Here is a 20,124-nt window from a genome sequence, read left to right as displayed (position 1 = left end):
AAATAAATAAATAAATAAATAAATAAATAAATAAAAATAAAAAAAAAAAATAAAACATGGTGGCCAATTCTCATAGAAAAGGCATCTATGTCTCCTCCCCTTAAATCTGGGTGGGTTTTTGACTTCCTTGACTAAGAGAGTATAGCAGGAGTGGTGCTAAGTGGCTTGAGAGTTTAGGTCATAAAAGGTCATACAGCTTCCACTTTGGTTTGGAACCAAGCACCAATGCTTGTTATTGGAGTTCTGGCATCAAGAAAGTGTGACCCAGAGCCGCCATGCTGTGAGGAAGCCCAAGCCAGAAAGAGAAGCCAGTGTAAGCACTCAGGTTGACAGTCCCATCTGAGCCCAGCCTTTGAGTCATCCCTGCCCAGGCAACTAGACTAGTGAAGAAACTTCCAGGTGATTCCAGCACCCCCCCAACCCGATGTTCAAGTAATCCGCAGCCCTTTGAGAGTCTTCCCTGCTGACTCCAGACATCACAGGACACAGCCAAGCTGTCCTGTCCAGCCCTGTCTGAGTTCCTGGCCCACGGAATCCATGCCCATAATAAAAACACTTGTTACTTTATATCTCGAAGTTTGGTGTGGTTTGCACAGCAGTACATACCTGGGACTTTATCTCATCAAATCGTCAAAACAACCCCACAAAGTAGGTATTATCATCTCCTTAAAGAAACTGAGGCCCAAGACGTACCCAAAGTTACACAATAAGTGGCAGAGCAGGGATCAGAACCCACACCTACCAACAGCTAAAACTGCTTCTAACAATGAATCGTCCACCTCCTATAGGGCACAAGGGTCGATTTTTTTATGCATGATATATGCCCGTTTCATCATGACCCGGTCCTGCCCCTCAAGACAATCTTATGGACCACTTGGAAAAGGAGGGGCCTCCAGAGACTCTGTTAGATGACGTGACCCAGTGCCCTGGTGGGAAGTGGTCAAAACCACCAGGATGAGTCCTGGGCCTGTTCTAGTCAATACCCTTCTTGATGACGGGATTGAAAGGAAATTCAAAAACTGGCTCACCCATTTGACAGAAATGCAAACAGAATTCACAAATACCTGGAGAAAGAATCTGTAAAAATTATTCTAACAGAAGTGGGTAAATCTGGTAGAACCAAGTTCAAGTCTATATATAATTACATGTCAATCTCCCTAATTACAAATACAGAGTAGGGGGAGAGGGAAGACGCCTCAATAGAGCATGGAGCCCAGAGAACTCAGAGCTGACCCAAAGCTCATTCAGAGGCAGCAATGTAAGCCCTTCATGAATGAGCCCGCTGGGTCCTGGATCTCATAAGGACCATTCTCTATATGAAACTACATCCAGGTACTTGCCCTTCCTGGTAGTCACACCTTTGTGCAGCTCCCCCCCCCCGCCACATTATAGCAGGGTTGTGACCAAAAGAATATGGCAGAGTGATGCCATGTCACCTTCTAGATTAGCTTATAAAAGACCATAGGGCTTCGGTCTTGGGCAATCTTTGTGTCTTTCTCTCATCTATTTTTTTTCTCTTTTCTCTTTCTCTCATCTTTAACTCTGGGCTAAGCCAGCAGCCATGTTGTAAGGACACTCAAGCTGCCCTAGGAAGAAGCCCACATGGCAAGGAACTGACACATCAAAACCTTGGCAGGTACCTCCAGCCACATACACCTGCAGCCCCAGCTGCTCCCAGATTCTGACCCAAAGAAACCGAGATGGTAAGTGTTTGTTGCTTAAGCTAAGTTTTGTGATAACTTGTTACATAGCAAGAGATAACTAATACACTAATGGCTGCCGTGTTCCTTGCTGCGTGGCCCAGCACCTGCTCCAGGCTTAGTATAGCAGAGGTTCCATCCGATACCTGTGACTGAATAAACAGTCAGTACAAACAACTCCTCCACTGTAATTATGAGTCAGACACGTTCCTAAAGAATCAGCAACAGGCCGAGTGAAAGAAGCCAGCCACAGAAGACCACATCCTGTATGATTCCATGTGTATGAAATGTCCAGAACAGGCAAGTCCATAGAAACAGAAAGTAGACCAGTGGTTGCCTAGGGCGGGGGGGTTGAGGAGAACTGGGGAGTGACTGCTAGTGAGTACAAGGTTTCTTTTTTGAGTGAGGAACATGTTCTAAAAAAGATTATGGTGATGGTTGCACAATTCTGTGGGTATATTAAGAAACCACTGAGTTGTGTACCTTAAATGAATTTTATGGCATGTAAATTATATCTCAATAAAGCTTGTTGTATTAGAAAAAGGGGAGAGAAGGGCTTCCTTGGTGGTGCAGTGGTTAAGAATCCGCCTGCCAACGGAGGGGACACGGGTTCGAGCCCTGGTCCAGGAAGATCCCACATGCCGCAGAGCAACTAAGCCCGTGCACCACAACTACTGAGCCTGCGTTCTAGAGCCCACGAGCCACAACTACTGAAGCCTGTGTGCTACAACTACTGAAGCCCCCGTGCCTAGAGCCCGTGCTCCACAACAAGAGAAGCCACTGCAATGAGAAGCCCGTGCACCGCAAGGAAGAGTAGCCCCCACTCGCCGCAACCAGAGAAAGCCTGCGCGCAGCAACGAAGACCAGCCAAAAATAAATAAATAAATAATAAATAATTTTTTAAAAAAAAGGGTGAGAGGAAACCAGGTGAGGTCACTGTCCAAAATGGGAAGTGGCACCAAGGGAGGCTGGTTCCCCACAGGACTAGGAAAAGCCTTGGGATTCTCAAAAGTGGAGGGGCCCCCCCAATGCCTGGAGCAGAGAACATGCTAAGGTCTCAGGGAGGCTAACCAATGCCTCAGGCACCATGGGGTGGGGTGGTCTACACCAGCCCACCCACTCAGTGAAAGGGGGTCTGTGTGCTCATCATACGGGGTCTCAAGCCGCCTGGAGCCCAACATGCAAGGCCTGGACATGTCCCTGACTTCCCATCCCCCAGAGACCATTCCACCCACCCATGGTCGACACCCAGCTCTCCTGGGCTGGCTTTTCCACCTGCCCAAGCCAAGGCCCTTCACGCAGAAGTGGGGTGGGCCACAAACCCACAAGCTGCAACTGTCCCAAAGGACAGGCAGGCTCCGCAAATGAACCGATCCTACAGGGGAGTCACCCAATGATGCAGGAAAGCCGGTCCTGGCTGAAAGCCCCCAAAAGGAGCAGTGAATTTAGGGCAAAGAAAAGGACTTAAATGACACAGAGCACACTTGTACATCGTATCTAAGAGGTGGTCAAGACTGGAAACAGAAACAGCTTCAAAGCAGACTTTGAACAAGTGTGTCTCACAGAGGCCTTGGGGTGGTCAGAATCTTCCGTCTCTCTCTGGCCTCTGAGGTTGGTTTCAGAGTCAGAGTCTCACAATGTGAAGAAGCCAGCGGTCGGACCTAAACAGCTCTTCACTGCACCCTCCCAGAGTCTAGGGTGAGCCTGGGGGCCTGGGGAACCTAATGAAAGTATACACACAAATGTTCTCCTAGGAACATTTTCTGGGGAGAAGGTCTGAGATTTTTCAGTGGATTTTCCTTTCTTTTCTTTTCTTTTTTAAATTGTGGCACGTGGGATCTTTAGTTGCGACATGTGAACTCTTTAGTTGCAGCATGAGAGATCTAGTTCCCTGACCCGGGATCGAACCTGGGCCCCCTGCATTGGGAGCACGGAGCCTTAGCCACTGGACCACCAGGGAAGTCCCAGCAGATTTTCAAAAGGATTTAAAATCTGAAAAAGGTTAGAAACGATTGAGTGGTGGATTTCTAGGGCAGGTGGATGATAGATTTTTTTTTCTTCCTTTGGCAAATCTGTATTTTTAACAAACTTTTCATAACTAGCTTGTATTGATTCTGTACAATTAAATCTATATAGTATACACACACACACACTTATAAAACATAGAGCACATATATTAAAAACGTGCATGCATAATCTAGGAAAATCACAACCTATGATACCTGGAAGATGTAGACCCCCCCAATCTCAAGACCCCCAAGAAATTAATATCTTTTAAAGCTACAAACTCAACTTCCTCTCTTCTCTCCTGATCCCAAACAAGTCACACACACACCCCCCCACACACATTCAGGATGGCAATGGAGTTGGGTGCCCCTCATAAGGGTGCCAGCTACTTGGCAGTTTACTCCATTCTCCTGGGTACCCCCTCCCCAGGCTCAGCCCCCAGCCTCCTTCTCCACCCAGCCATGGGCTTACGTGTCCTTCTCTCCTGTTGTCATGAAACCCTAGATCTGCAGACAACCTGTAGGCCTTGGGGATGACAGAGAACTCTGAACATCTCATTCCATCAGCCATCGCCTGGTCCATCTCTCCTTGGCAGGTGCCCCCATGCCTCCTCCTTCCACTCCCAGGTCTCCAGGCTGCTCCTGCCCTGGGAGCCTCTGGGATAAGTTCAGAACAACAGCCTCTTCATCAGTTATCAGGCCCGTCTTTGGGGCTACAGCAAGCAGCTCCCATCACTGAGCACCTACCACGATAAGGCACATTTTAGGTGCCTTAGGTCCATTTTCGAATTTAATGATCACAAGTAGCCCTGAAGGCAGGCCCTCTGTTTCACAAAGGATGAGGGTGAGGCTCAAGGAGGTTACGCTGCACAGCTAGTGATGGGAGAGGCAGATCTGAACCAGGTTGACTCCAGAGCCCTGCTCTTACCAGTGTACCACACTGCCTTTCCTGGGTCAGGGCAAAGGAACCAGACTGGGGCCACTGGTCAAGAAGACACCTGAGTACCGATGCCCTGATTGTGTCACTCATTAGCTTGAGGACCCTTAGGTGGACTTCCCACAAAAGGTTCAAGAGGGCTTCCCTGGTGGCGCAGTGGTTGAGAGTCCGCCTGCTGATTCGGGGGACACGGGTTCGTGCCCCGGTCCGGGAGGATCCCACATGCCGCGGAGCGGATGGGCCTGTGAGCCATGGCCGCTGAGCCTGCACGTCCGGAGCCTGTGCTCCGCAACGGGAGGGGCCACAGCAGTGAGAGGCCCGCGTACCGCAAAAAAAAAAAGGTTCAAGAGTTGGGAAAGGAAGCAGTTGAGATTTCAGAGGCCAGGCCCTGCTTCCTCTGGACAGAGGGGGAGAATGGGCACCACCTGGGCAGGCTGGGGCCACGCTGGGTACCGGAAGCTGCATCCTCCTGGCACTTCTCTGTAGAGGAACAGATCCCAGGAAGACACTCCACCAGAGACAAAGGACCAGCAAGAAAAGAAAGGCTGCCTGGACCCCAGCCCCTCTGCACAGCCAGGGGACTCCCAGAGGCCTCAGCCCTCCTCCCACCTGGGACCCAGATTCCCCTGCCCCAAATAAATGCTTCCTCCTGGGAAATAGGTGGCCACATTTGGAGACAGTACAGGACAGAGGTTAGGAACAGGCCCTGCCACTTCCTCGGGCAATACCCAGGAAGTGCCTAGGTAATACCTAAGCACTTCCTGAGTCATACCTACGGAAGTTACTAAACCTTTCTGCGCCTCAGTTCCCCCTTCTGTAAAACAGAGATCGCAATAGTGCTTAAAAGAATAAATCAGTATTTTCAAAGTGCCCAGAACACTGCCTAGCAGAGTGGGGGGGAGCTACAGAAGTGTCTGTGTTGTTATTCTTATGAGACGAAGACAGAGCAAGTTAGAGCAATGAAGGTGGCAATTCAGAGCTGGCCAATAGCAAGGTTCATTAGTACAAATGCTGCTGATTGGATCTGCAGAAAAAGAAACTGGTGTGAAAGGCCTCCCTTCTAGAGCTTGTTGTGCTCATCTCAGAGGGGCTGGTGTCGTTGAGATGGGAGTTCTGAGTCAAACCCCGCCTCTCGCCCAGGCTCTGTGATTCCGACGTCTTACCTGACTTCTCCCTAGCAAAAATGGGGGAACCGTGCTCTGCATTTGCTCTTTTTTTTTTTTTTTTTTGCGGTACGCGGGCCTCTCAGTGTTGTGGCCTCTCCCGTTGTGGAGCACAGACTCCGGACGCGCAGGCTCAGCAGCCATGGCTCATGGGCCCAGCCGCTCCGCGGCATGTGGGATCTTCCCGGACCGGGGCACGAACCCGTGTCCCCTGCAACGGCAGGCAGACTCCCAACCACTGCGCCATCAGGGAAGCCCTGCATTTGCTCTTGAAGACATCCTGACCACTCATGCTGACCACGCGGGGTGCCAGGCTGCCAGGTTCTGGTCTCTGCAAGAGCTGGCTGTGATTGTGCCCAGATACACCCACACCAGCTGTTCACCTTTGTAATGACACAACGTGGTAAGTGGATAAGTGGAAGAAATCCGGGTGTGAAAAAAGAAAGAGCTGTTTCCATGAAGACGGAACTGACTGCTTTAGAAATAATAAAGACAAGCCACTGAAACAAAAGTTTCCGTTGAACGAGACTGAGCAAAGAAACTGTAAAAGATAGTGGAAAGGGACTTCCCTGGTGGTCCAGTGGTTAAGACTCCACACTCCCAATACAGGGGGCCCAGGTTCGATCCCTGCTCAGGGAACTAGATCCCGTGTGCCACAACGAAGACCCAGTGCAGACAAATAAATCAATATTTTAAAAAAGAGAGATAGGGGAGAAGAATAAAAATTGACAAGGTCGATACACCTTACGTAAGAATGATGAACCGATCAAACAAAAGCTCTTGGCCTTACATCAGTACATCAACGTACATCGATGTTTTAAGTTAAAATAAAATGCTTAGATGCGAGGTATAGCATGTTAATTAGCTACGTAAACCAAAGTTTCAGTTACTCAACCAATGAATCACAGAGGATAAAAGGGCTTTTATGAAGCTAGACATTTCTTGTCACAGTTGCGTCTAATCTAATCGCTATTTTGCCTTAATCTATGTTTTTCAAGCTATAGTTGAAGGCACTGGGCTGGGAGTAGGGGAAGCCACAGGGAAAACATAAACATCTTCCCAGAGCATCCATCTGCCTCAAGTAAGGGAGGAATAGTCCTCATAGCAAAACAAACATGGATTATCATGGAATAGAATGTAAAATTAATGTTAGTGTTAAAAATAAAACTTGAAGCTTCAAAGCAAGGTCACGGTTGGGGTGGGTTGCTGCAGGCTAGGGTCGGAATCCCATCTCCTCTGGCAGGAAGAGCGGGTGGGAAAGTTGGAGAAGCACAGTCCGTGAGGGTCAAGGTCACTGCCAGCTGCCCAGCCATCTCCCAACCACTTTCCCACAAACCTGCAGCACAAGGGCTTCTGGGACAGCTGTCTCCAGAGCAGCTTGCCCACTTGGGCATCCCCGTCTCGCTGCTGCAGCTTGCAGGTGACAGGGCCAAGCCAGAGCCCACTGCCCAGGCCAAGGCCACTTGATGGCAGACCTCACTAGAAGACCTCACCTCCACTCTCCTCAGCCCCTGTCCTCCAAGCTCCTTCAGACCTTGAAGGGTTAGAAAAAGCTGAAAAAACTAAACCTTCTGGTTTTGGCACATCTGAGAGGAGCAGGCTGATAACAAAGGACAAAGCGATTCCAACCTTTATCTGTAAAATGGTGGTATTTATTAATACACACCCTGTGCATTCCAAAAAGATCATTCATGGGAGGGTCACATAAGACAGTGGTTGAATAAACCTTAGCATGCAAGCAAAGCTCAATGACTTAGGACAAAGATACCTGTCATTTAAAATCCATTCACTCCTACAGCATGGGCTGCAAAGATTCATTCATCCACTGGCAAAAACAGCAACTTTTGGATGCCCATTACCAACTACAGGTTTTTCCTTATTTCTAATCCTCACAACAATCCAGTAAAAGAGCTACTGTTATCCCAGTTTTCAGGTGAAAACCTGGAGGCTCAGAGAGGTTAGCAACTCGTCCAGGTCACGACATGTTAGGGGACAAAGCCAAGATCTGAACTTCTGTCCAATTTTAAAGCTCGGCTCTTTTTTTTTTTTTTTTTTTTAATTGGCTGAGTGGCACGTGGGACCTTAGTTCCCTGACCAGGGATCGAACCGGTGCCCCCTGCAGTGGAAGCACCGAGCCTTAACCACTGGACCGCCAGGGAAGTCCCAAAGTTCTTGCTTTAAACACGAACATAAGGCTTCCTTTCTACCCATTCTCTAAACACTGTGCCTCCCACTGTGCTTCCCACTGGAAATATAAAGCCACACACATCTTACGAAGCTGCCACATATTAGATGTGCTGCTGCACTTAATTTAAAAATAGACCACGCTTCATCACTGGTTTCCCAATGACAGTAGATGACCTGTAGTATTCAAATATTCATCACACCACACAATAGGGAAAAAAGATTCATGACCCAGTGAGTCGGCTTTTGGACCCAAGAGCCATCAGAAACAGGAGGTGTGGTTTTGCTCACCTATTCATTGGCCCTGAACATGAGAAGTGTTTTTTAATGGAGGTTTTTGAGAGGGGCAGATAAAGGGGAAAGTTAGGGGTTTTTGTGTGTTTTTTCCCCTTAGAAGAAATTTCTCATGAAGCTGTTTATTTGAGACCACGACCCTGGTTTTATTAACTTCCTCCTCAGACACAGATCAGCAGCAAAGAGGAAAATGCATGCATTAAGCATGGATAAATAATCTGTGTGATGGACATACATCCCCCCCTCACCTGAGGCTACCTGATGCCCACTTGAGAGGAGCATGGAGGCCTCTTTACTCCAAGGGGCTGCAAAAGCCTGCTTCATGGGCAGCAACCCAAGCTGGTGCCAAAGCCCCCAGAGTCCCACACCTGAAACACCTGCCTCAGTTTCCCAAACTGCATGAAGGAGCATCAGGATGTGGACGCAGAACAGTCACCAAGATGAATTCTGGACTCCACCATTTGTAAGTCTTTACCCCCACTTCCACGCTATGGAGGCACGGGGTCCTGCAGCCCCTCACAGCCCTGCCTTTCAGCGGGGTTAAGCATCACCTGGCATCGGTTCATGTATTTGCCCCAGGGAGGCTCACACCCAAATGCAGCCAGCCAGCCAGACAGCCGGCGGAAAGGATCCATTTCCACAGAGAGGGGCTGTCAGCTTCCTCCTAGGATCGGCTACCTTTACAGCAGAAAAATGGATCCCTTTGGCTTAAGTGTAAACCATCTCTCCTTGCAGAAACAAGGTGAATCGTGAGAGTGAATGGGGACTTGTTAAATTAAAATAACGATAATAACGAAAACAGCTAGTGTTTACTGAGTATCAGCTATGTGCTAGGTGGTGTTCATTACATAGTTTATCTCACTTAATCCTTAACACAACCCTAAGAATAGGTCCCTTTAGCTTCACTTTATAGAAGAGGAAACTGAGGATCAGAGAAGGTAAGTAATCTGCTCAAGGTCACACAGCAGGGTTGTGGAGAAACAACAGTTTAAATTCCAGAGTTCCATCCGATCCCAGAGTTCAGGGTTTAACTACTGTATTACACTGCAGCAAACCTCATGCTGTACATGCAGCTAGCAACCAAAAAGAAAGCTATTTAGTCTCATTGCAAAAACAAACAAGCAAACAAAAAAACAGAAAGAAAACAAAGCACATTTAAGATGACTACCTTGGGGCTTCCCTGGTGGCGCAGTGGTTGAGAGTCCACCTGCTGATGCAGGGGACACACGTTCGTGCCCCGGTCTGGGAGGATCCCACATGCCGCGGAGCAGCTGGGCCCGTGAGCCATGGCCGCTGAGCCTGCGTGTCCGGAGCCTGTGCTCCGCAACTGGAGAGGCCACCACAGTGAGAGGCCCGCGTACCACAAAAAAAAAAAAAAAAAATGACTACCTTTTAGGCCTATTAGTAAAACATTTTTTCCAATATTATTTTAAATGCCAGCAAGAGTGTCATGAAACTATTGTATATCACTGGGATAAACTGGTCCCATCTTTCTTGGAAAAACATTTAGCTTCAGGAGCCATAAAAATGGTCAATGCCTTTAATGTGATAATTTGTGAAAACTCAGATACCTGAAAATATCCCTTATAGTATTTCAAAAGTGGGGTGTGTGTGTGTGTGTGTGTGTGTGTGTGTCTGGAAGCAACATAAATGTCCCACAATGGAGGATGACCAAGAAAATGATGGTGTCCCTGCATTACGACACTTATACTACCAATAAAAGGACGCCAGGTGATGAAGCAATGTGGAAAAATGCTAATGTGCCCATGTTAAGTGAAAAAGCAAGTTACAAAAGCACATGCTTTGCCCCTCAAAAAATTAAGTATAGGATTACCTTACCATATGAGCCAGCAATTACACTTCTGGTTATATATGCAAAAGAATTCAAAGCAAGGACCCAAACAGATATCTGTATATCCACGTTCAAAGTGGCATTATTCACAATAACCCCAAAGTGGAAGCAACCCAAGTGTTCATTGATAGATGACTGGATGAGCAAAATGTGGTCCATCCATACAATGGAATATTATTCAGCCCTAAAAAAGAAGGGGATCCTGACACATGCTGCAATGTGGATGAATCTAGAGGCCATTATGCTACGTGAAATAAGCCAGTCACAAAAAGACAAATACTGTGCAATTCCACTTAGATACCAAGAGTAGTCAAATTCAGAGACAGGAAGTTGAATGGTGGTTGCCAGGGGGTGGGTGGAAAAGGCTATAGGGAATTAGGGTTTAAGGGGTAAAGAGTTTCAATTTGGCAAGACAAGAAAATTCTGGAGGTGGATGGTAGTGACGGTTCATAACAAGGTGAATGTACGTCAAAATAGTAAATTTTATGTATATTTTACCACAATTGAAACATAAAAATTAAGATAAAAAAGCACATGCCTACTAGTCACAATTTAAAATGCACATTTTAAAAAAGGAAAAGATACCCAAATTGGCAGTGGCTACGTTGGGATAGTGGGAAAATAATAAATCACTTACAGATCACCTTCTACACACCAGCTCCTTTACAGACGTTATGTGTTTCACTGTGTGCCTGGCACTTTACACATGAATATATGAAATCTTTAAGACTGGCGGTAATATTGCTATTTCAATGTTACAACTGGGGATTCTGAGGCTTGCAATTTCCCCCAAAGAGAGGGAAACAGAAGCGAACTGAAATACCACTTTAGAAACAGCCACACCCATCACTCCCAACACTCTCCCTCTCGGCTCAGAAAGTAGGTGGGCTTGGAAAGCACCCATTTCTAGGAGAAGCTCTGAAAGCCTTCTCTAAATGGGTGAGGTCACCACGTCTGGGGCAGGAGTGGAGGGTTGCACACCTGCACACCAAGCTGGTGCAGCGCCAACCTCAGGCCCCAGGGACCGGGCCGACCCCAAGGGAGGGGAGAGTGGGCCATATTTTGGAAGGACCCAAAGAAAGTCAGTGTTTGTCTGCAAGGAGAGAGTGAGGAGGGAAGGTTCCTGGGCTTTCAAAATTTTTTTTTTCCATCTTGAAATTGGCAGCATTTCTGATATGATTGCAGGGGATTTCCACCAACCAAATAGAAAATCCAGTTTTAGCGTTCGCTGTAAGGAGAGAGGAGTTTTGCAACCTTTGTCATTTATGAAACGCTGGCAGTGGCACCAAGACGAGAATGTTTTCCTCCCTCTCAACCAGTCAGGCTCCAGCCATCCTTGGCTGGTGGTTAATTACCACACGCGTCTCACTCCCAGACAGCAGGGCACTGACACTCCCTGACCCGCCCAGAGCACTGCCCTCCGGACCTGCCCCTTAGACAGCTTGGCTGGGAAACGTGTTGGTCCCCTGGAGAGTGACTGAAAGAGCTCTTCTGAGGTCCCACGGTAAGGAAACATTTGATGGGGCCCCAAGCCCCACGGTCAGACCCACAGAAGCAGCTGGAGGGAGGAAACTGCTCTCTAAACAAAAATGGTTTTGAAAAAATAAGCCAGCCAAAGGGGAATTGCTTCATAAGTTGCACATTCACTTCTCCCTTTAACTGTGCAATTGAAGAAAAACAAGGTGAAGCAGGAACTAACCCCTCACATCCCCCCATTCACCACCCCCACCCCCCACTATTTCCCTTGACCAGGCACAAAGGCTAACCGGGTCTGAAGCTGGTCTCTATTTGTGGATCGTCGGTGCCCTGTAAGCTCCCCCTGGGGCTGGTACCCGCCCTGCCTGCCTGCCTTGTTGTTAGCACAGCCCCTTGGCCCACCCCCCAACCCGCCCCGGGGGATCACGGTAAACACTTGCTAAACAGTAATAAAGCAAGAGAAAGGATGGAGCCCGCAGCATCATGCAAATATATGCTTTATGTGCGCTCCCCGGGCATGGACCAAGGCTGCAGAAATGCAGCTTATCCTGCTGGAAAGGGGCATCGGCATGGCCGGGAGGGCCTCTGCGGCAGTTGCTCTAATTCCAGAAACAGCTATATTCGCAGAGTGGCCAGCGTTGTTTCCAAACATGGGTGGAGAAGGTGAGGGGAGTGGAGCTCAGAAGGAGGTAAGCTTGGCTGTCTTTAGAGCTGGCAACTGCCAACTAGGTTTTGAGAGCACACCCCATCCTCCCACCCAATCCCCCCACTCCAGGGTGTCTTCCATTACTTTGGTGAAAGCACCAAAAGAGAATCAACCTCAGCATGTGCTAGGCAGTGCTCTCATGAGCCAGGATGGACAAAATCTCAAAGTCAAGAAATCAAGCCACAGCAGGGCATGGAAAGGCTAAAGGGTTGGCAATTTCTGCTCTAGAGAGAGCAGTCTCCTTGGGTTTGGGGACGGCCTGCTAAATCAGAAGAATCTTCGTCCCCACTTGTCACATCAATCAAACCGGGTGGGTAACGGTAGTAGGGTTTTACAGGAGAGTATCCAGGTGGCTCTGAAAGGACACCCGGAGTCCCCCGTCCCCACAACAAGATAACTACTAGCAAACATTCTCCTTCATCTGCAAGCAGCTACACCATCAGATGATTAAACGCTTTGGCATCTGAAGGAACCGGGATTCTGGATCAGCTAATTGTAAACGTGTGGGTCAGGAGAAAATGGAGACATCATTCAGCTCCTATGGTTAACCGAAAACCATCTGTAAAAACAGTCAATTCTTTGGAAGGGAAGAGTCCCCTGTGGTACCATTCACTTGACAAGAACACCAAGGCACTGTCAGTCACTCCAGCGGTGTGCACCCCTTCGGGAAGTGCTCAGTGGAATCAGTCCTCGGTTTCAAAGTCCCTTTGGAGCAGTGAACCTTTCCCTCCGAGATTCCTGGGGAAGGAACCCGCTCCCGGCCCCAAGGCACAACCGCCCCGCACACACGCGTGACCGTGCAGGACATTTCTGAGGGTGGCGTCCACTGGGGCTCTGCAGGAGCCCGGGGGAAGAAGCCCCACTTGATGGTACGGTGGGGTTCGAGACCCCGCAGGTCCCTCCTTCCAGGGGACACCAGAACGAAGTGAAAGCTGCTCAATCATCCGAGGGCGCCAGAGCGCTCCATCTGCAAACTGGGGGGATCCCAAGGGTGCTGCGCGAGAACCTGGTACGTGGGCCGCCCCAGGCCGCCCCACACTCCGACCCCGGAAATCCCATCCCCACCCGCTTCCCCTCCGGAGCGCGCTTTTCGGGGCCTCCTATCACTCCCCACCAGAGCAGGGTGCAGACGCAAAGCAGTGCCCCCCATCCTGGTCCCCAAGAAAGTTCTCCCTGTTCCCCTCTCCTCGATCTCAAAGAAACGGGTGCAGAAGACAAAGCCTAAATAAAAACAGGAAACTCGATTTAAAAAAAAAAAAAGAAGAAGCAGCAGCCTCATTCAGGCTGAATTACGGGTAAGAGTATTTAAAAGAAGAAAGAAAAAAAGAGTCCGGAAATGCAAAGCTGAAGGCGGCTTTGCCGCCGTAACCCAGGCCCGGCCGCAGATCCGGGGGCTGATCTCCGTCGCGCGGCTGCAGTAAACACGCGGTGAGCGGCGCCCGCGGCCGGAGCCCGGCCGGGGTGGGCCGGAGAGGGACCGGCCGCGCGTCCACGCGCCCGGCAACGTCCTAGCCGGCCGCTCTCCAGCCCAGGGCCCCGCTCACCAGAGCTGGGGAGGGCGCGCCGGGCCAGGGCGCCGGGGACGTGTGCACACCCCTCTCCCCACCGCTCGACGGGAGCAGGGGGGCGGCACCGCCGTTAAGGAGAGTAGCCTGCACCCCGCGGCGCGGCCGGGGCGCCCTGGGGTGCCGCTCGCCAGCACCCGGGACAGAGCGCACGCGGCTGAGCGCTGTCCGTCTCCCCGCGCCTCGGTGGGTGCACGCGAGGCCGCAAAGCCGCCGGGAGCGCAGCCCGTACCCCGCCGCCGGGCCCGGGAGCTCCCCCGTCCCGCTCCGGGGGGCAAGCAGTCCAGGCGCAGGGGAGCTGTGCGCACCCCTCTCGGCGGACGCTCAGGGGGCGGCCCCGACCCCGCGCACAGCCTTGGCCCAGGTCCCGGGCTCGCCGGACGCAGGCGGGCGCACAGAGCCGGAGCGCACGGGCTGTACGCGCCGGGAGAAGTCCGCAAGCCGGTCCCGCGGCTCCCCGAGGTCCCCCGAAGTCCCCGGCCCCGGTCCTCTCCCCCACCTCCCAGACGCAGCCAGAGGCGAGCGCTTACCGGTCCCGGCGCGGCTGGCAGGGGCTGGGGCGGCTCGGGCCGGCGGCCGCTGGGAGCGACGGCGCTGGGCGCGAGTGAGCCTCGAGGCAGGGAGGCGGGGCGCGGTAGGGGCGCCCCGCCTGCTGACAGCCCGCACACTCCACTTCCCACTTTGTTTCCTTTTTACTTGCAACAGGAAAAACAACAGGTCCTCCTGCGGCTTCTTCTGCCGCTGCGCCCTCCCCTCCCGTCCAAGTCCCCACCCCGTCTGCGGGTGGAGGGGCATCATTCCAGGGCCTCTGGAAGCTGCACCTTGACCTTCTTCAAAACAAGTTTATATGTATTTATATATAAAAGAAGACAAATAAAGGTCCTAAGAGCCCATAAGAGTCCCACGCCTTCCACATTCACACACTAAAGAATTTCAACAGTGGCCGGAGAAAAGCGGGAGGCAGCCAGGAGCGCCCCCAAAGCCAAGTGCAGGGAACTGAGCAGGAGGGAGGGTAAGTGGGGCGGAGCTTGGAGCTCAGAGTCCCACTCCGCTCAGCCCTGGAGGGAAACGGTGGCCTCCAGGCTTTGATGGGTAGAGAGCATGGGGGTTGGGGGCCAGCGCGACCCCCCACCCCGCCCCGCCCCGCCCCAGATTACAGTAGTGGCTTCAGATCCTTCTAGGATGTGATGGGGGGATGAGCCAGTCAATAGCTTAATCAAATGACTTAAAGGACCCTCCCCAACCCAGCCTGGGAGGTAAAACACCTGTTTGGTTCCCTTGGACAGATGAGGACACTGAGGCTTGGGGAGGGTCTCTTTCTATCCAAGAGATTCCCTGGCCTCTCAGGACCATCTTGGGCTCAGTGCTGGCTACAGCAACGGAAGGGCAGGCGGTTCTGTGTCTAGACAGGAAAGAGGAGAGAATTGGGGCAAGATGAGTGGGTTGCTAAGTGGTCCCAGTTTTCTAAGATCTAGGATGCAGGCTCTGATCTCTCAACTGGATGATACCTGTGGAGGAACCGGAGGGACCATGGGTCTCTTTGGCAGAGAATGTTGGGTCTGTCCCCAGGAGTGTACATCCTTCCCAACAGAACATCTGAGGCTCACAGCCTCACTCCTACCCCAGGCCAGGACCACTCCAGGGCGATACTGTCAAAAGCTGGAAGAGAAATGGACATTTCAGAGAGAAAATCTGATGGCAGGTGTGGATGTTTCCGAACATCTGTCCTAGCACTGCTTTTGCCTGGTTGTAATTTAAACACTGCTTGCTAGTTTTCAGAGCTGGTTGTAAGAAGCAGTCAGATCAGGAACGCTTTTGCATCATCCAAAGGAACTCTTCGTTGAATACGTGTTTGCTGACAGCCAGTCAGATCATGCTTTGTAATATGCAAGACGGGAGACCTGCCAAGTGCTCAGATGTGCTTCACACGCTATTATCTCTGATCTCGACAATAGCCTCCCAAGAGAAATCTTATCATCCCCACTTGACAGATACAAAAACTGAGGCTCAGGAAGGTTGAATCCTTTTGAGGGGCCACACAGTCAGTGTCTAACTGCTTCCAGATCCTCGACTCTTTGCCCATGTCACACTGCTTATGCCCCAGTCCAAGAATAAGTTTCACTTTCCTGAAACCCCAATGCACTTCCTTTTAGAGACCAAACCGTAGGACTTATCCCCATCTTTTGCCTGGGGTACCAGGAAAGTCAAGCTAACTGTGGCATCAAGTACAGTCAATATGGCCCCTCAAGTTCCCGGTAGACTTCTGCTTTCCTCTCTACGATTTCTGATCTCTCTTTCTCACTTTATTTTTAACTGTTGTCATGTGTGTTTTGGAGGAAGCTACTTCAAGTTCCTTTTGAATTGTAAGTGAAATGGACCCGCCAAGGTGGAGAATTTATAGCAGTCCTAGAAGAAAAGTGGCACTTGGGCTGTAAGGAAGTCAACACGTGTTACTCCCATGACCTCCTGACTGGGAAAGACTTTGGCCCCATTTTATGGAAGGGAAAAGAGATCTTGGGTATTAAGGGGGCAGCTGGTCGGTGGAGAACAGCTCGGATGGACAGGAGTCACCCCGCGGGCCTCTCAGAGGAGCACACAGAGCCCTCCAGACCAGTTTCCTTCTGGGCCGGCCACCTCGTCCTGCAGAAGTTCCCCCTCCAAAAGCCAAGTCATCCTCCACAGCTTCTCACGGGTGCAGTAAGCGTCTTTGCTCTGTTCTACCTTGAGTGCTTTCACCACCGCCACCCACACATTCCCGCAGTGGGGTTAACTCAGCGCAGCCAGAGCCAAGATGAGCACCCAGCTGCAGGGGTACAAGTGAGGGGCTCACTTCCTCAGCCCCTCCACATAGGGCTCCAGACACCTGCCTCCACGCCCCATCCTGGCACGAAGCCCACTTTGCCGAGGGGCCTTTCCTTCAAAGCAGGGCAAAAATTATCCAGCTCAAACCCTTGCCCATTTGCCTTGGCCAAGGAAAGTGTGGTGAAGATTCACAGTTAAGAGCACCTTCCCTGCAGCCAAAGTGCCTGGCACTGCCACTGTGGAGCTGTGTGACCTCAGGTGAGTGGCTTAAGCTCTCTGTGCCTCCATTTCCTCATCTGAAAAACAAGGATGGTGATAATGGCTTTCAACATCTAGAATTGGTCTTAGGATTAAATGAGTTAATACATGTAAAGTGCTCCTAAGAATACCTGACACAGCGGGAACCCCCAGAAAATGGTAGTTATTGAGTTATTCCAGAACAGCATCTTTGTGCTTTGTGGGATTGGATGTTTCTGCTCTAGGACAATATTTTTCAATAGCAGTAACAGCAGGTTGTGACATATTAACACATTAGTGTACTGGAACTCCATTCAGCAGGTCAAGTTTATAAAAATGCAACAGAAGAAACAATACCAGATTGTATTCCACATAGTAAGGGTGGTATCCCTCCCTGAGGCTCTTTGCCCCATTTATAAGTATGTGTGGGTGACCATTAAGTCAAGATGCAAAATGCCTCCTCACTGCAGGTCCCTGTCAACACCACGAGAAAGCTGCTGCCTTCTGGGGACAACAACATAATGGTGGTGGCAATGGAAGGGAAGTGCAGATGGGTAGAGAACTCGGCCAAGGTCAGGCTTGATTCCTGGAAAGTCTGACTTCTGAGGACACAGGCTGCAGCGAGTGCAGAGAGATGGCCGGGGGGAATACCCGAGGAAGAGAAGCTGTGGCTCCAGACTGTGCCTGCCATGTGGGGAATGACCCAGGGGTGGATGGTTTGTGCCCTCACACTTCATTCACCTCAGGTCAGAGCTGGACTGAAGGGCCCAGGAAGACCCAGACAACTCAGAGGTGGCCCAGATGAACCTGGCTCCCGTGGGACCAGGGCTGAACTGATGGGGACTGAGTTTCTGGACCCACCTGGATGGGAGCTCCAAACACAAATCGAGTTATCCTTTTTGTAAAACACGCATACTCGGGAATTCCCCAGTGGCGCAGTGGTTAAGAATCCGCCTGCCAATTCAGGGGACACGGGTTCGAGCCCTGGTCCAGGAAGATCCTACATGCCGCGCCGCGGAGCAAGTAAGCCCGTGCGCCACAACTACTGAAGCCCACGCGCCTAGAGCCCGTGCTCCGCAACAAGAGAAGCCACCGCAATGAGAAGCCCATGCACCACAACGAAGAGTAGCCCCCGCTCTCTGCAACTAGAGAAAGCCCGCGCGCAGCGACGAAAACCCAACACAGCCAAAAATAAATTAAAAATTAAATCTAAGAAAAAAAACCCACTCACACTCAAAACCCAGGCTGCCTGGGTTCAAATCCCAGCCGTGCAACCCTGGGATAGTCACTTCAGCACCTCCTGACCCTGCGCTGGGGAGGGTTCCCTGAGTGGATGACCCTGCCCCTAGCACAGTCAATGTTCCAGAAACAGCAGTTGGCTTTAAACAAATCCTCTAAAGCTCTTCCTAGTCTAGGGTGTGGGGGAAATGTGGAAAGGGGACGGAGGGAGTAGCGGGGTTTGGGGTCATGAGGCTGGATCCAGCCCCCGCCCCCACACCTCCATACACTGGGGGTGACCCAGGTTTTGCAACACTGATTCATTTGGCAAGTTCTGGGCTTTGGGATCTAGTACTGTACGAGCCAAAGACCTGCCCTCCTGGGGCTTACACTCCAGTGAGAAGAGAAACTATGAAGAATGAAAATAGGATACAGTGTCATGAAGTACTAAATGCTGCAAAGAAATATTCATCAGGTTAGGAGGGGAGAGGGGTGGGGGAGGGGACACTGGCGGCCAGGACCTTCCAGCAGAGCGAGGATCTGAATGAGGGGAGGGAAGGCCCTGAGGGAAGGGCATCCCGGGCGGAGGAAACAGGCCAGTGCAAAGGTGCTGAGCACCTTGGAGGACCAGGAAGGAGGCCAGGGAGGCTGGAGGTGAGGTGGGTGCAAACAGCAAAGGGAAGGGTCTGGGGAGGGGATTTGGCTGAAAGAGTGATGAGAAGCAGAGGGAGGGTTCTCAGCTGAGCGGGGGAAGGGCGGGCTGTGATTTACATGTTAAAAAGTCTACAATATACACGTATATACTTCCTTGCTCTGCCAACCCTAAAGTTCTAGAAACAGTTACCCCCAAGAAGCATCGAGCACACAGCCAGCACCCAGATCTGGGTCTCTGATCCCACTCTGCTCAATAAAAAAGACCAGGACTCCTTGGAGAAATGGCTGATTCTTTGATGAGGACAGGAAATAGACAAGATGAGCCTGGAGCACCTTACAGTGTCAGAAAGAGAACACAGCAAAAACAACAAAACAAAACGCCACAGTGATGGGGTTAGGGACACGGCAGTGAACTGAACAGGCTTCTAATGGCCAATGAGGGGACAGTTTGAGCAACAAAATAAAGCATTATTGGATTAGAACCCAAGGTATAAAATCTGTACCCAGCTCTTTCCTTATGGACATATTATAGGGTGTTAATAATCAGCCATGAGACCACAGCCCTCAGGAGAGTGTGACTCTCCCGCAGAGCTACAGCCATTTGCCTGGAGTGTTGCCACCTTCAAAGATGAATTCACATCTCCCATATTATTCATACTACAGCTGTGAACTTCTAAGAAACAAATGAATACTTCTACAAAATAAATCTGGGAGGAGAAATTAGGAAATTAAATTTAAAACGAATAGTATTTAAATCATAATAAGCAGGAAAGATTGAGAATTTAAATTCTTTGAAGGCAGAGATCATTTTTTATTTATCTTTACTATCAGAACAGTTGTCATTATATTTAATTCAATAAATTATTTTTAAAGTGAATGACAAAAAAAAAAAGAGCCTAAGGTATAAAATAAATATCTGTGAGTCCAGACTGATATAAGTAAATGATTGAATAAATAAATAAACAAGGGAGACTAATCTCCTGCACAGAAGAACACCAGGTAATTTTTTTTTTTTTTTTTTTTTTTTTTGCGGTACGCGGGCCTCTCACCGTTGTGACCTCTCCCGTTGCGGAACACAGGCTCCGGATGCGCCATGGCTCACGGGCCCAGCCGCTCCGCGGCATGTGGGATCCTCCCAGACCGGGGCACGAACCCGTGTACCCTGCATCAGCAGGCGGACCCTCAACCACTGCGCCACCAGGGAAGCCCCGAACACCAGATAATTTGGGAAGAGGCTTCACCTGCCCTCACGGAGGAGGAGCTGAACTCATGACCCCTTCAGTGTAGGCTTGTGACTTCTTCCAAAGAGGACTCAAGGGAAGGGGGGACA

General features: G+C 50.4%; 1 protein-coding gene across 5 annotated transcripts in view; it reads right to left on the bottom strand.

Annotated features, from left to right (window-relative positions):
- PIK3CD (phosphatidylinositol-4,5-bisphosphate 3-kinase catalytic subunit delta) overlaps nt 1-14,536 on the bottom strand; it is a 50,579-nt gene extending 36,043 nt beyond the window's left edge. For 3 of the 5 annotated variants that reach the window (XM_082613008.1, XM_082613010.1, XM_082613012.1), the window contains exon 1: nt 14,414-14,536. The gene's annotated coding sequence lies outside the window, so the exon portion shown is untranslated. The remainder of the gene's footprint in view (nt 1-14,413) is intronic. The other 2 variants (XM_082613013.1, XM_082613014.1) reach the window with 1 other exon arrangement.
- Nucleotides 14,537-20,124: the final 5,588 nt, after the last annotated feature.

Source organism: Mesoplodon mirus, assembly GCF_964341445.2.
Source record: "Mesoplodon mirus genome assembly, chromosome: 3".
Lineage (NCBI taxonomy): Eukaryota > Metazoa > Chordata > Mammalia > Artiodactyla > Ziphiidae > Mesoplodon > Mesoplodon mirus.
This window is presented reverse-complemented; position numbering and strand designations above follow the sequence as displayed.